Source organism: Juglans regia, chromosome 11 (genome assembly GCF_001411555.2).
Source record: "Juglans regia cultivar Chandler chromosome 11, Walnut 2.0, whole genome shotgun sequence".
NCBI lineage: Eukaryota > Viridiplantae > Streptophyta > Magnoliopsida > Fagales > Juglandaceae > Juglans > Juglans regia.
Window position 1 is genome coordinate 2,494,454 of NC_049911.1, and position 10,655 is coordinate 2,505,108.

The window sequence follows — 10,655 nt, forward strand, 5'->3', positions numbered from 1 at the left end:
ATATTGCAGTTAATTCTTTCCCATTGAAACTTGAAAGGATATTAAGACAAATAACATGATGGGATCGACAATAATTAATTATGTTTTGTTTTCCTGAAAAACAATGTGTGCTCTCAAGTACTACTCTGTATGTATATATTGGGATTTACAGTACTTTGGTAGCTGTATTGACTATATCTATCAAAACAGTATTATTGGACGTGCAATAAAATGAATAATTTTTTATTGAGTAGTAAATCGTCTTTATATGTATATATGTATATATATATATATATATATGATATATATACACACACATATATATATTAATTGTGTGTGTGTGACTTACAACTCATAATTTTATCAAGTGACCAGTACATTAGTGTTATTCATAATAAAATTAATTAAATAATATAGAATATAGAGTCAAAATTCAGAATACTTCTACTTTGATATTATATAAAATATTTATGAGCTATTTTTGTATTATCTCTTTAAACCTAACCAAAGCTTAACATACTTAACCAAAGCTTCTCAGCTGATCAACATTACCCGACAAATAAAAATTATGCAGCCAATTATTATAATAAAAATATATTCACAATTTAACGTACCATATCAAATCATATCAATTTATAAATTTATTTTTATAAGATATTTTTATATCTAAAACAATTCTCAATTCCAAATCCAAAGCACATCAGCAATAGAGACCGCAAGGAATATCATTAATTATCACTAAACTGAAAGAACTTTTTTTGTAGGATCATATATATATATATATATGTTGGTTTTTTTTTTTTAACTCGTCGTTTAAATATAGATACCATTAATCTCCTGGATATTTATTATATAATAATTTTATTAACTCCGAGATTCTCTTATAAAAATAAAATAAAAATAACAGAAAAATCAAAACTAGAGTAAACAATTTAAAATAAGTTAGGACAACTGTTATTTAATATATAATTACTTTCGTTAATTTTTTATTAAATAAATATACTGCACGTAAGAGCAATAAATATGAGACTAGCTACAAATATGATTGGGCCACATGCACGTTATACGTACACTTGTCTAACAAAAATTTTGTAATTTTATTTTTGGTACGTACATTATTTCATCTAATTAAATATATATATATATATATATATATATATATTGATTATTCCAAGACTTCAACGGCCTGCATCATGTGTGGGTTATGTGACTCCAAATGGGGAAAAAAATAATGGTCCAGTTTTTGTGTGAATTATTTATATTCCTTTAATTTTGACCATTTCAAATTTCTCAGCTCAATTTGATCAATAAGATGAAACAGATTTATTAGTAGCTATAGCTAGTACTAGGCTCAGAATTAATAACGCTTAACAATTTATTGTAATATATATTCGAATTTATACTTTATATCGTTTATAATTTTATACGAATTTATAATTTTAATCAATTTATATCATTCAATAATTAATTATAATTTTTTTTATAAATAATTAATAAATAAATTAGACCAAGCTCAAATTTCATTGAGCTAGCCGAAGTCAAATGAAGTTCTTAAAAATTAAAAACGAGGCAGATGAGATAAGATGAGATGAATTGAAATTAAAATTAAAAATTAAATAAAATATTATTATAAAATATTTTTTTAATATTATTTTTGTTTTAGGATTTGAAAAAGTTGTTTTATTTTGTATAGAATTTTAGAAAAATTCTGTGAGGCCTTAACCATGACAACATTCCTATCAACGAGGCAGTCTTTGCGTTTAGTCGTGACTTGGGAAGGAAGGAGATCCCTGACAGTCTGGCACTTTGCCGGGTCCAGTTGTGCCCGAGCTTGTCGCTCCAGAGCCAGGTGATCCTGCTCCCGACACTCTTGAGGTTGGTACTGAGACTTGACGTCGCCATGTCCTAGCTCCCCGGTGTTGCTGCAGCTCTTTTGTTTTGTTCTTCCGTATCTTTTCTTTTTGCCTAAATGTATGTACCTATATGTTGTTGCCCAAAGACTTGTATACAACTTTAATTAAAGAAAGTATTTCACACTTTTGTTGTACCAAGATGCCCATTATTTTATCTTTTCGTGCATTCTCTCCCTTTTTTTTTTTTTGTGTGTGGCTTGCCTGGGGGAATTTGGCGCAGGAAATCGTAGGATTCCTAACTACCCCGCTGGATGCCCGTTTATTCGTTTGCGCTGCGTTCGATTGCCCTTATTGGATAGTCATCCTCCCGAGACCTCCATGCAATTTTACTTTACTTTTTCTCTTTCTGTCACACATAGTTGTTTTTAGTTGAATGTTGTTGTGATGAGCTGCCTTAATTTGCATCTTGCCCTTTGTGACTCTGTGGCTTTATGTTATAACTTGGGATGATCAATGATATCGCCTTATATTCTGTCGTGTCCAACCATGTATCTTTATACATTTTCCTTTTACTGCAACCTTATTCTTTTCTCCTGTGGCCGGCCTGGGAGGAGTTTTGGTTGCAAGGACTCACCACTTATGTCTTTATGGTCCACCCCACCAGTGTCTAGCCTGCGCCTGACGACCTCGTTGGCCGACAGCTTTCTTGTTCATGTCGTTTTCATCATTTATCATGTAGTCATTCTTCGAGGGCCTTAACGACTTTGCTTAATGGGGCTGACGTTCTTCGCATTCACCTTGTGCTGATTTTCTTTATTTTGTTGTCTGTCTTCTAGTCAGGCTTTACCTTGCCTGGTTCTTTTATTATTCCATTGTATCCCACCTTTATTGTGTAGCCTTCTAGTTGGGCCTATCCCGCTCTCCTCCGCGAGGAGACGAAGAGGCTATGGGCTTGGCCTGCCAACTTGGCTCGTGGAAATATAAGTTGCCCGGACAGTTTGGAACTGTACCCCTTCTCCTCCATTAGTATAAGTTTATTCTTCAGGTAGTCGTGGGACTGATCTCACTCTCTACCGCGGGAAGACAAGACGGCCTCTGGCTAGACTTGCCTCCTTAGTCCACAGGGAGGTAAGCTGTCCGGGCAGTTTGGAATTGTACCCGTTTTCCTCCATTAGCATTTTATATTTGATTCCTGGTTGGAAGATAAAGACGTTATCATTATTTTGCTCTAAAGGGCAGGGGTTAATTTCGCAAACCTGGGCCCCCAGCCTATGCCATACTGTGCTTGTCGTTTTATGCCATGCCACTACTGCCCGTGTTGTCGACATCCATGTTGCTGATGTTCATGCTTTTCGCTCCATTATTCAGGCGGTCCATAAACTCGGCCCGTTTTCTGCCTGGGAGAGGCCAGGACACCTTAGGTCGTCCTGCCTCTTTAACCCCCAAGGAGGTCATTTCTTCTGGCGGCTGTGAGTAAGTTTGTTCTTTATTGCAGTGGGAGTCGGGATGAATATTTGGGCAGCCTAAAGGTCGGGCCCGATCTCCTCTGCAGGAGGGTCTGAGTAGCCTATGGCTCGACTCATCCCTGTTACCCTGCGGGGGGAGGTAAGTTTAGGGGTAGTCCGCAGCTAGATTCGCTCCCGCTCGCTGACACCATGTAGCTCTCTGTGCGGTGCTTTTCCTCATTAGAGACTTTGTTTATGTCAGGTAGTTAAAAGACTATGCCTGCACTCTATTGGGGAGAGGTCGGGATGCCTCAAGTCAAACCTGCCCCTTTAGTTCCCCAATGAGGTAACTCCTTCGGACGGGTGTGGGGCCGATCCGCTCTTTTACCGTGATGAGAGTTCGAGTAAGTATTCGGGTAGCTTAAGGCCGAGCCCGCTCTCCACAGCGGGAGGGTCCAAGCGGCCTCTGGCTCGACTTGCCCTTATTATCCCACGGGGAGATATTTTTTTTTTTTTTATAGTTTGAGACTAAATTTGCTCCCGCTCGTTGACATCACAGGAAAAATGTAAAGTTTTGGGACAAGCTGGTGCTGAACCCACTCTTTCTTCGCAGCGGATGTTGGGGTAAGTATTCGGACCGCCTAAAGGCTGGGTCCGCTCTCCTCCGCAGGAGGGTCCGAGTAGCCTCTAGCTCTACTTGTCCCTGTTATCCCGCGGAGAGGTAATGTTTTTGGGTAGTTTGCAATTGGACCCATTTCCACCTGTTCATGTTTACGAGGAAGATAAAGTCTTTTGCTTTTGGGTAGCTGAGGACTAACCTGCACTCCGCCGCATGAGAGATAAGGCAACCTTTAGGCCACAAGTAAAGAGAATTAATGATGTACCAATTTTAGTGTTTAGCACAAGCAATACTATTGCAAAGTTACCTTCGAAAAAGAAAGCCATCACCTATTCTTGAGGACATAAGCTTGCTGGTATAAATGTCTATACAGACTATGAGCTAAAATTGAAGTTAATAAACCAACTCAATAAATATTTACAAGTATCATGAGCAAGATAGGGCCAACGTGTTGGGTTTATATAGTATATGAGCCAATATTTACCAAATCCATTTATTTAAATGAATCAGACCCCTAAACCTTAATCTCCTGGTTTATCTTCTTGAGTTGTTGTTAAGTTCACAAATTGTACTATCTCTATCTAATTTCGTGCAGCAGAGAGTAGATAAACCTTAATTACAACAAAATCAAAAAATAAACAACAGATTGGTTCTTGAATCAAATAAAAAAAATAAAACCAAAAATCAAAGATAGAGAGAGACTCATCGATGGTTACTGAACTTGCTTACAGAGTGAGGACGACAGAAAACATGCCAAAGAGGCGATTGATAGGGGAATGGGGAACCTCCTTCAACAATGAAACGAGGACTGAACGGGAATGGGGAAGAAGGAGAAGGGCGTGGGAATGGATGAAGGAGAAGGAGCAATTGACAAAAGGAGAATGAGCAATTGACGAAAGGAGAAGGAATTGGGGTAGGGTACGTAGAATGAAATGCACTGAGTTAGAGTAAAAATGTGCCGTTTCGGTCTCCTCCCACAAAGCCCTTCAAATTTTGTCTCCCGCCTCACGAGCACGCACCGTTTCATTAACCATGTCAACTTTGGTGCGCATCGGTGCACAAAAATGCTTGAAAGAAGAGTTTTCCATAATATTTACCCTTTAATTTGGCTAAAAGCCAATTTTGGGAGCCATTAATGGGAATGATCTTGAATAGAGCGGCTAGCTAATTACACTACAACAAATATGGGTTTTTCCCATGAATTCTTTTTCCAAGACACATGATTGTGGCAAATAGTAGGCCGATGATACGAAAACTGTTCATGGGAAAAAAAACAAGCCTTTTATCACGAGATAACGTTGGCAAGTAAAACTTTGTGAGAAAATAATTTTTTCCACGAAATAAACACATTTTGCGGCGATTAAAAATCGCGACAAATAAACTTACGAAAAATATGTTTCTTTCGTGGGTTATTAGTTATTGCCACAAGGTTATCAATTTTTTTTTAGAGACATTTCCTCGTCGCAAATAATCTTACTAGATTTAAATTGCTCTCGTGGGTAATGAGTTTTTGCGACGAGATTAGTATTTTTTTTCGATGACTTTTTGTCGCCACAAATAGACCAACCTTTTTAATTCTGCATTCTTAGTATTTGCGGCGGTGTAAAAAGTATTTGCGGTGATAAAAAGTTGCCGCAAATACTAATAAAATTAAATCCCCCGCTCCATTCTCCCCCCACAAAAACACTATTGCGACTCTCTCTCTCTCTCTCTCTCTCTCTCTCTCTCTCTCTGTGTGTGATTGTCAAGCCCCTCCTTCTTGCTGCGCCACCGCGAACGGCTTCCCTTACCATCAAGCCACCGTGGGTCTTCCTCTTAAGCCTCTTGCCCTCTCGTTGACTCTCTCTCTCTCTCCCTCCCCCTCTCGGATCGCAGCAGATCCGTGCCCCTCTAGCCATGGCCATCGCCTCCCTCAGCAGCCCTACGGTTCGACAAGTCACCAACTGTCGCTCCACCTTAGCTCCCGCATCTCTCTCCCTTGCACGGTCTCTCTCGCGGGCCTCCAACGCACACCCCCCAACGGTTGTCTTATTACAGTGGCATTCCCCGCCGCCGTGAGCCACCATCTTCTCCTCCAACCAAGACGCAGCACCACCACGAGCAACCCATGGACGCATGAGCACCTCCCGCACGCCTCCTTCGCTGTCCAGCTTTTATGCATGGTAAAAATCCTACCTTTGTGTCTCAAGTGCATTATTTTAGTGTATATAGACGTGTATGGTGTGGTGTTGAGGGCTTAGAATTCATGTATCTATGTAAATTTACTATTTCAAATGTTTTCAACTAAATTGCACCTCACAGGGTTTTGAGTCTGCTCTGAAAATGATTTTGGGCTAGTCGTGGATGAAAAGAGAGCTGAGGAGATGAAAGCACTTTTATGATCCAAAGTTAAGATCGTGCGATGTCACTTATTTTTCATTTTTATGGTCAGATATTAACAATGGGTAGATTATGAATAATTCTTCACATTGGGGATGATAAGACAACTGTGGTAATTTGGTGGTCATACTGAAAATTGAGTGGTATATTTTCTGGAATTCGGTCTTGATTTTTATAACACTTTATGGCAGAAAATTTTTAAAATGATGGTTCTATGACTGGTGGTGCGTATGATTTTGAAAAAGCAACAACATGACTTACTAGTCTGTCAATATCGTCAACAAAGAAGGTGACTCTTGTAAGGCATGGCCTTAGCTCTTGGAATGAAGAAAGTAGAGTTCGGGTATGTTTCTTCTCTGTTTTGCAACTTCTATTAGTTCTGTTTATTTTCTTTTGGGGAGGGGGGATTGGTTATCTTGTGTTTTCATAAGTGAAAATTGAAGGTGTACACTTCTTTGCTTCTCAAATCCAATTATTGTGTTTTTCTACTACCTTAAATAATTGTGCTGGTAAGGAGCGCCGTAACTAAATTAGCTTCATACCTTGTTTGCCTTGGATTTATGTTATGTAAGATTTTTGAAAGGATTAGAAGTTTTTCATGTATAGTAACTTGATTGTTATATGTACATTCCAGGGAAGCTCAAACTTATCTATCCTAACATAAACTGGAGTAAGGCAAGTAGAGAGGTGCAGGAAAGTGACGTACAGTGATGTTTGGAAATTTGTAAAGTTCTCTCTACACTAAACTTTCTACTTTGTCTTTATTTCAAATTTAGTAGGCAAGAATTAATAAGCAGGAGGTCCTTGATAACTTGCATGTTTTACTTTACAGTTGAAGAGGTAAACTGCTACCCTAAGGATGTGACAACTAATATTGTAATAGGTTGTGGTTTGACATGTTTTGGAAAGCTTTTCTTTTACTTTCCAACAATGTGGATGCTCAGTCTTATGTTTTTCATTCTTTTTTTAAAAGAAGATAATAACATATTTCATTATTTTTGCATATGAATTCTATGTGCAAGGCTGCTTTGAAATACTTGAAGATAGACCGTGTCAAGAAATATGAATACTGTTTACCATGTTATGAATTGCTTCTATATAAATTGTTGCATTCTACATTAGCTTTATCACGACTTAGCAAACGATACAAGATAATGGACACTCTTTTTCCACTTTTTGATATTTATTTGGATGACAATCATCATTGTAGCTGGGTTATACAATGTAAAAAGCTGTAAAATGCTCAATCCTTTTTTCATGCTTAGTCATTTACTTTCACTAGTGTGTAGTCTCTAATTAGAGGTTACTGTGCCCTTGACAGGTTAGAACCAAATCTATGACTTTACAATAGTATATTTGCTCAAGCAAGGATATTTTGAAATATACTTCAAATCTGGTAAAGGCTGAACTTGATAGTGATGAATTGTTTTGAAGTGTTTTGGAGTTGTAGAGAATTTGTAAAGTATGATGATGATGTTGGTTTGATAGAAAATTTTGTGTATATTAAATGTATAGGATATGGATGAAACTTGTAAAAATAAATGAGTATTTTAAATGGATTGTATGTTGATCTTATAAAGCTTGAATGGATTGTATGATTGTGGTTTTGTACAGCCATGAATTGTAACTTTATAAAGTTTTGTGGTTGTGTGGTGTATGTGTATAAATTGTATGGACAATTTCCTCTCTTAGGTTCTAATTAGAAGTTTTTATGTTAGCACAATTTTACATGTTTTCATTTTAAATTATTATAAACGTGAATTTGGATCTCTAAGATTTGGATATATTTATTTTAGCCTATATTAGACTATTTGCTTTCATTATTTTTGGCTCAGTCTCATTTTTGTATTTTACAATTTTTTTTTTCTAAAATCTCTTAGCATTTACCATGAATGCAACTCGTGGCAAATACTATTTTTTTTTTTGCCAAAAGTGATTATTTCCCGCAATAATATTTCTCCGTAAATAATTATTTTTGATGAAATATTGTGTGGAAAATATATATTTCCTAGAAAAGTATTTTATGGGAAAATAATTTTTTTCCACAAAAACATGTCATGGGCAAATAGATTTTGCCTCAACCTCTTTACATGGAAAATAGTTTTATTTCTTACTACATCATACCAGATGAAACCTTATTTACTAGGAAGAAAAAATGTTTTAACTACACGGTAGTTCATGAGAAAAATAAAATTTTTTCCATGAACTTTTGATTTTGTGGAAAAAGAATTTTTTTTTCACTAGTTTTATGCCACGGGTCTCCCATTACATAAATTGGTGGAAAACATATAATTTTGTACGAAATCTATACTTTTTTCGATCACAGTCATTCTCGAGAAAAAACGAGATTTGTTCTAGTGCCTTTAATTTGCTCATCCACCCAATTAAGTAGGCTAACGACCGGCGAGAATCAGTACTCGATCGATCGGCCGGCTCCCATCTGCATGAATCATGTATATGCGCCTCTCATGCATCATGATCATGATGACAAAGGCAATTTCCCCTTCACATCCTTGAAAGCCACCGCACCACCATGTACGTATGGTCGAACATGGTCCACAAGCAAGTGAAATAATACGTGGAAGGTGATGATATGGCAACAAATAAAACCACTTGCTGATGATGCAGTCGTCACTCACACAGCCTTTTCTTCTTCATTTATTTTTTCTTGGACGCCAAGATCATAGAACTAATTATTATCGGAAATATAATATATTATGGTCAAGCAACCTTTTGACAAGAAATTATATGCTATACATATATAATTAACGAATTTCGTTTATTTTTTTAATTTATGCTTTGTTACATGTTGTCAATAAGAAAAATATTATTTTAAGATCTTTACATCATATATCATTCACCATTCGCGTAATATAATTTGATTTATAAAATTTAAATTTTAAGATTTATCTTTTAAAATTATGCCGTCATATAATAGAGTTATATATTCTGTCCATTACAAATATGAGATGACAAACGCACAGATCATATGATCATGATTGTCCATTTTCACATGTTTGAATTTTTAACGGTGTTTGTTGTAAGAGAAATTCTATTTACAATTCTCATTTGAAAACTATATGTGTAAATATTTGATTAAATAGAAAAAAAATACTATTTTGATAAGGATATTATTATAATTTTAAAAAAATTAAAAATAAAATTAACTAGACTTACAATACAATCATCGTTTAAAAACTATACGTAACATTGTTCTTGTTGTAATGGTCTCCAATAGTGTATATAGAAAGATTATAAATAAGAATTTGAAATAAATTGATCTTGAACTATAATATAATTTATTGGACTTCTAGTTGAAATATTGACCTATCTTTTTAAATTGGAAAATGATAGTTCTGCGAGTACTCACCCATTAATATATTTTATTTGATTTTATTAATTTTTTTTTAATAATTAAGAAAGTAACTATTTGTATTTATATTTTATTTTTTTTAATAGTTAAGGATGCATAAAAAATATTTAAAAGAAAAAAAAATTCCGGTGTGCATATATATTTCTAGCATCGTCATTTTAAAATATAAGACTCCAATCTTAGTAGTGCTCCAATTACGATTTTTAGAATCTGATTCAGCTTCATGATCATCATGATCACCAACAGATCATAGACGTCGGATCCAGTGGAAGAATGAGCCTTTTCTTTTACTACCTCAGAATAACTTTATGAACTGTTTAGAGAAAGACGATCCAGATTCAATGAATAAACCAGCAAACGATCTAGATTCAATGAACTTATATTAGTCATGAACTATTTAGAGAAAGACTATCCAGATTCGATTAACTATTTATGAACTAATTTTATGACTATTTAAGCATAGGTTATTTTTACAGATAAGATGAGATAAATTAAGATTAAAATTAAAAATTAAATAAAATATTGTTAAAATATATATTTTTTAATATTATTTTTATTTTGAGATTTGAAAAAATTGAATTGTTTATTTTATTTTATTTGAAAATTTTGAAAAATTATACTGATTAGATGAGATGAGATGAATTTATATGAGTTATGAAAACATATTAATTTTCTTACTATTTATTATTTTATTATTAATCTTTATATATATTTTTTTACTATTATTCACTTTTTCAATACTATTCACATAATACCTCATAATATCTCACTACCTAAACACAACATAGAAAAAGACGATCTAGATTCAACTATATTTAGATATAAAAATAATTTCAATTCATCTCATCTAATCATTATATAAACTTTTTTAAATTCTAATACAAAATATAATAAACAATTTATTTTTTTTAAATTTTAAAACCATAATAATTTTAAAAACTAATATTCTAATAAAATTTTATTCAATTATTAACTTTCATCTTAATTCATCTATTGTCTTCTCATTG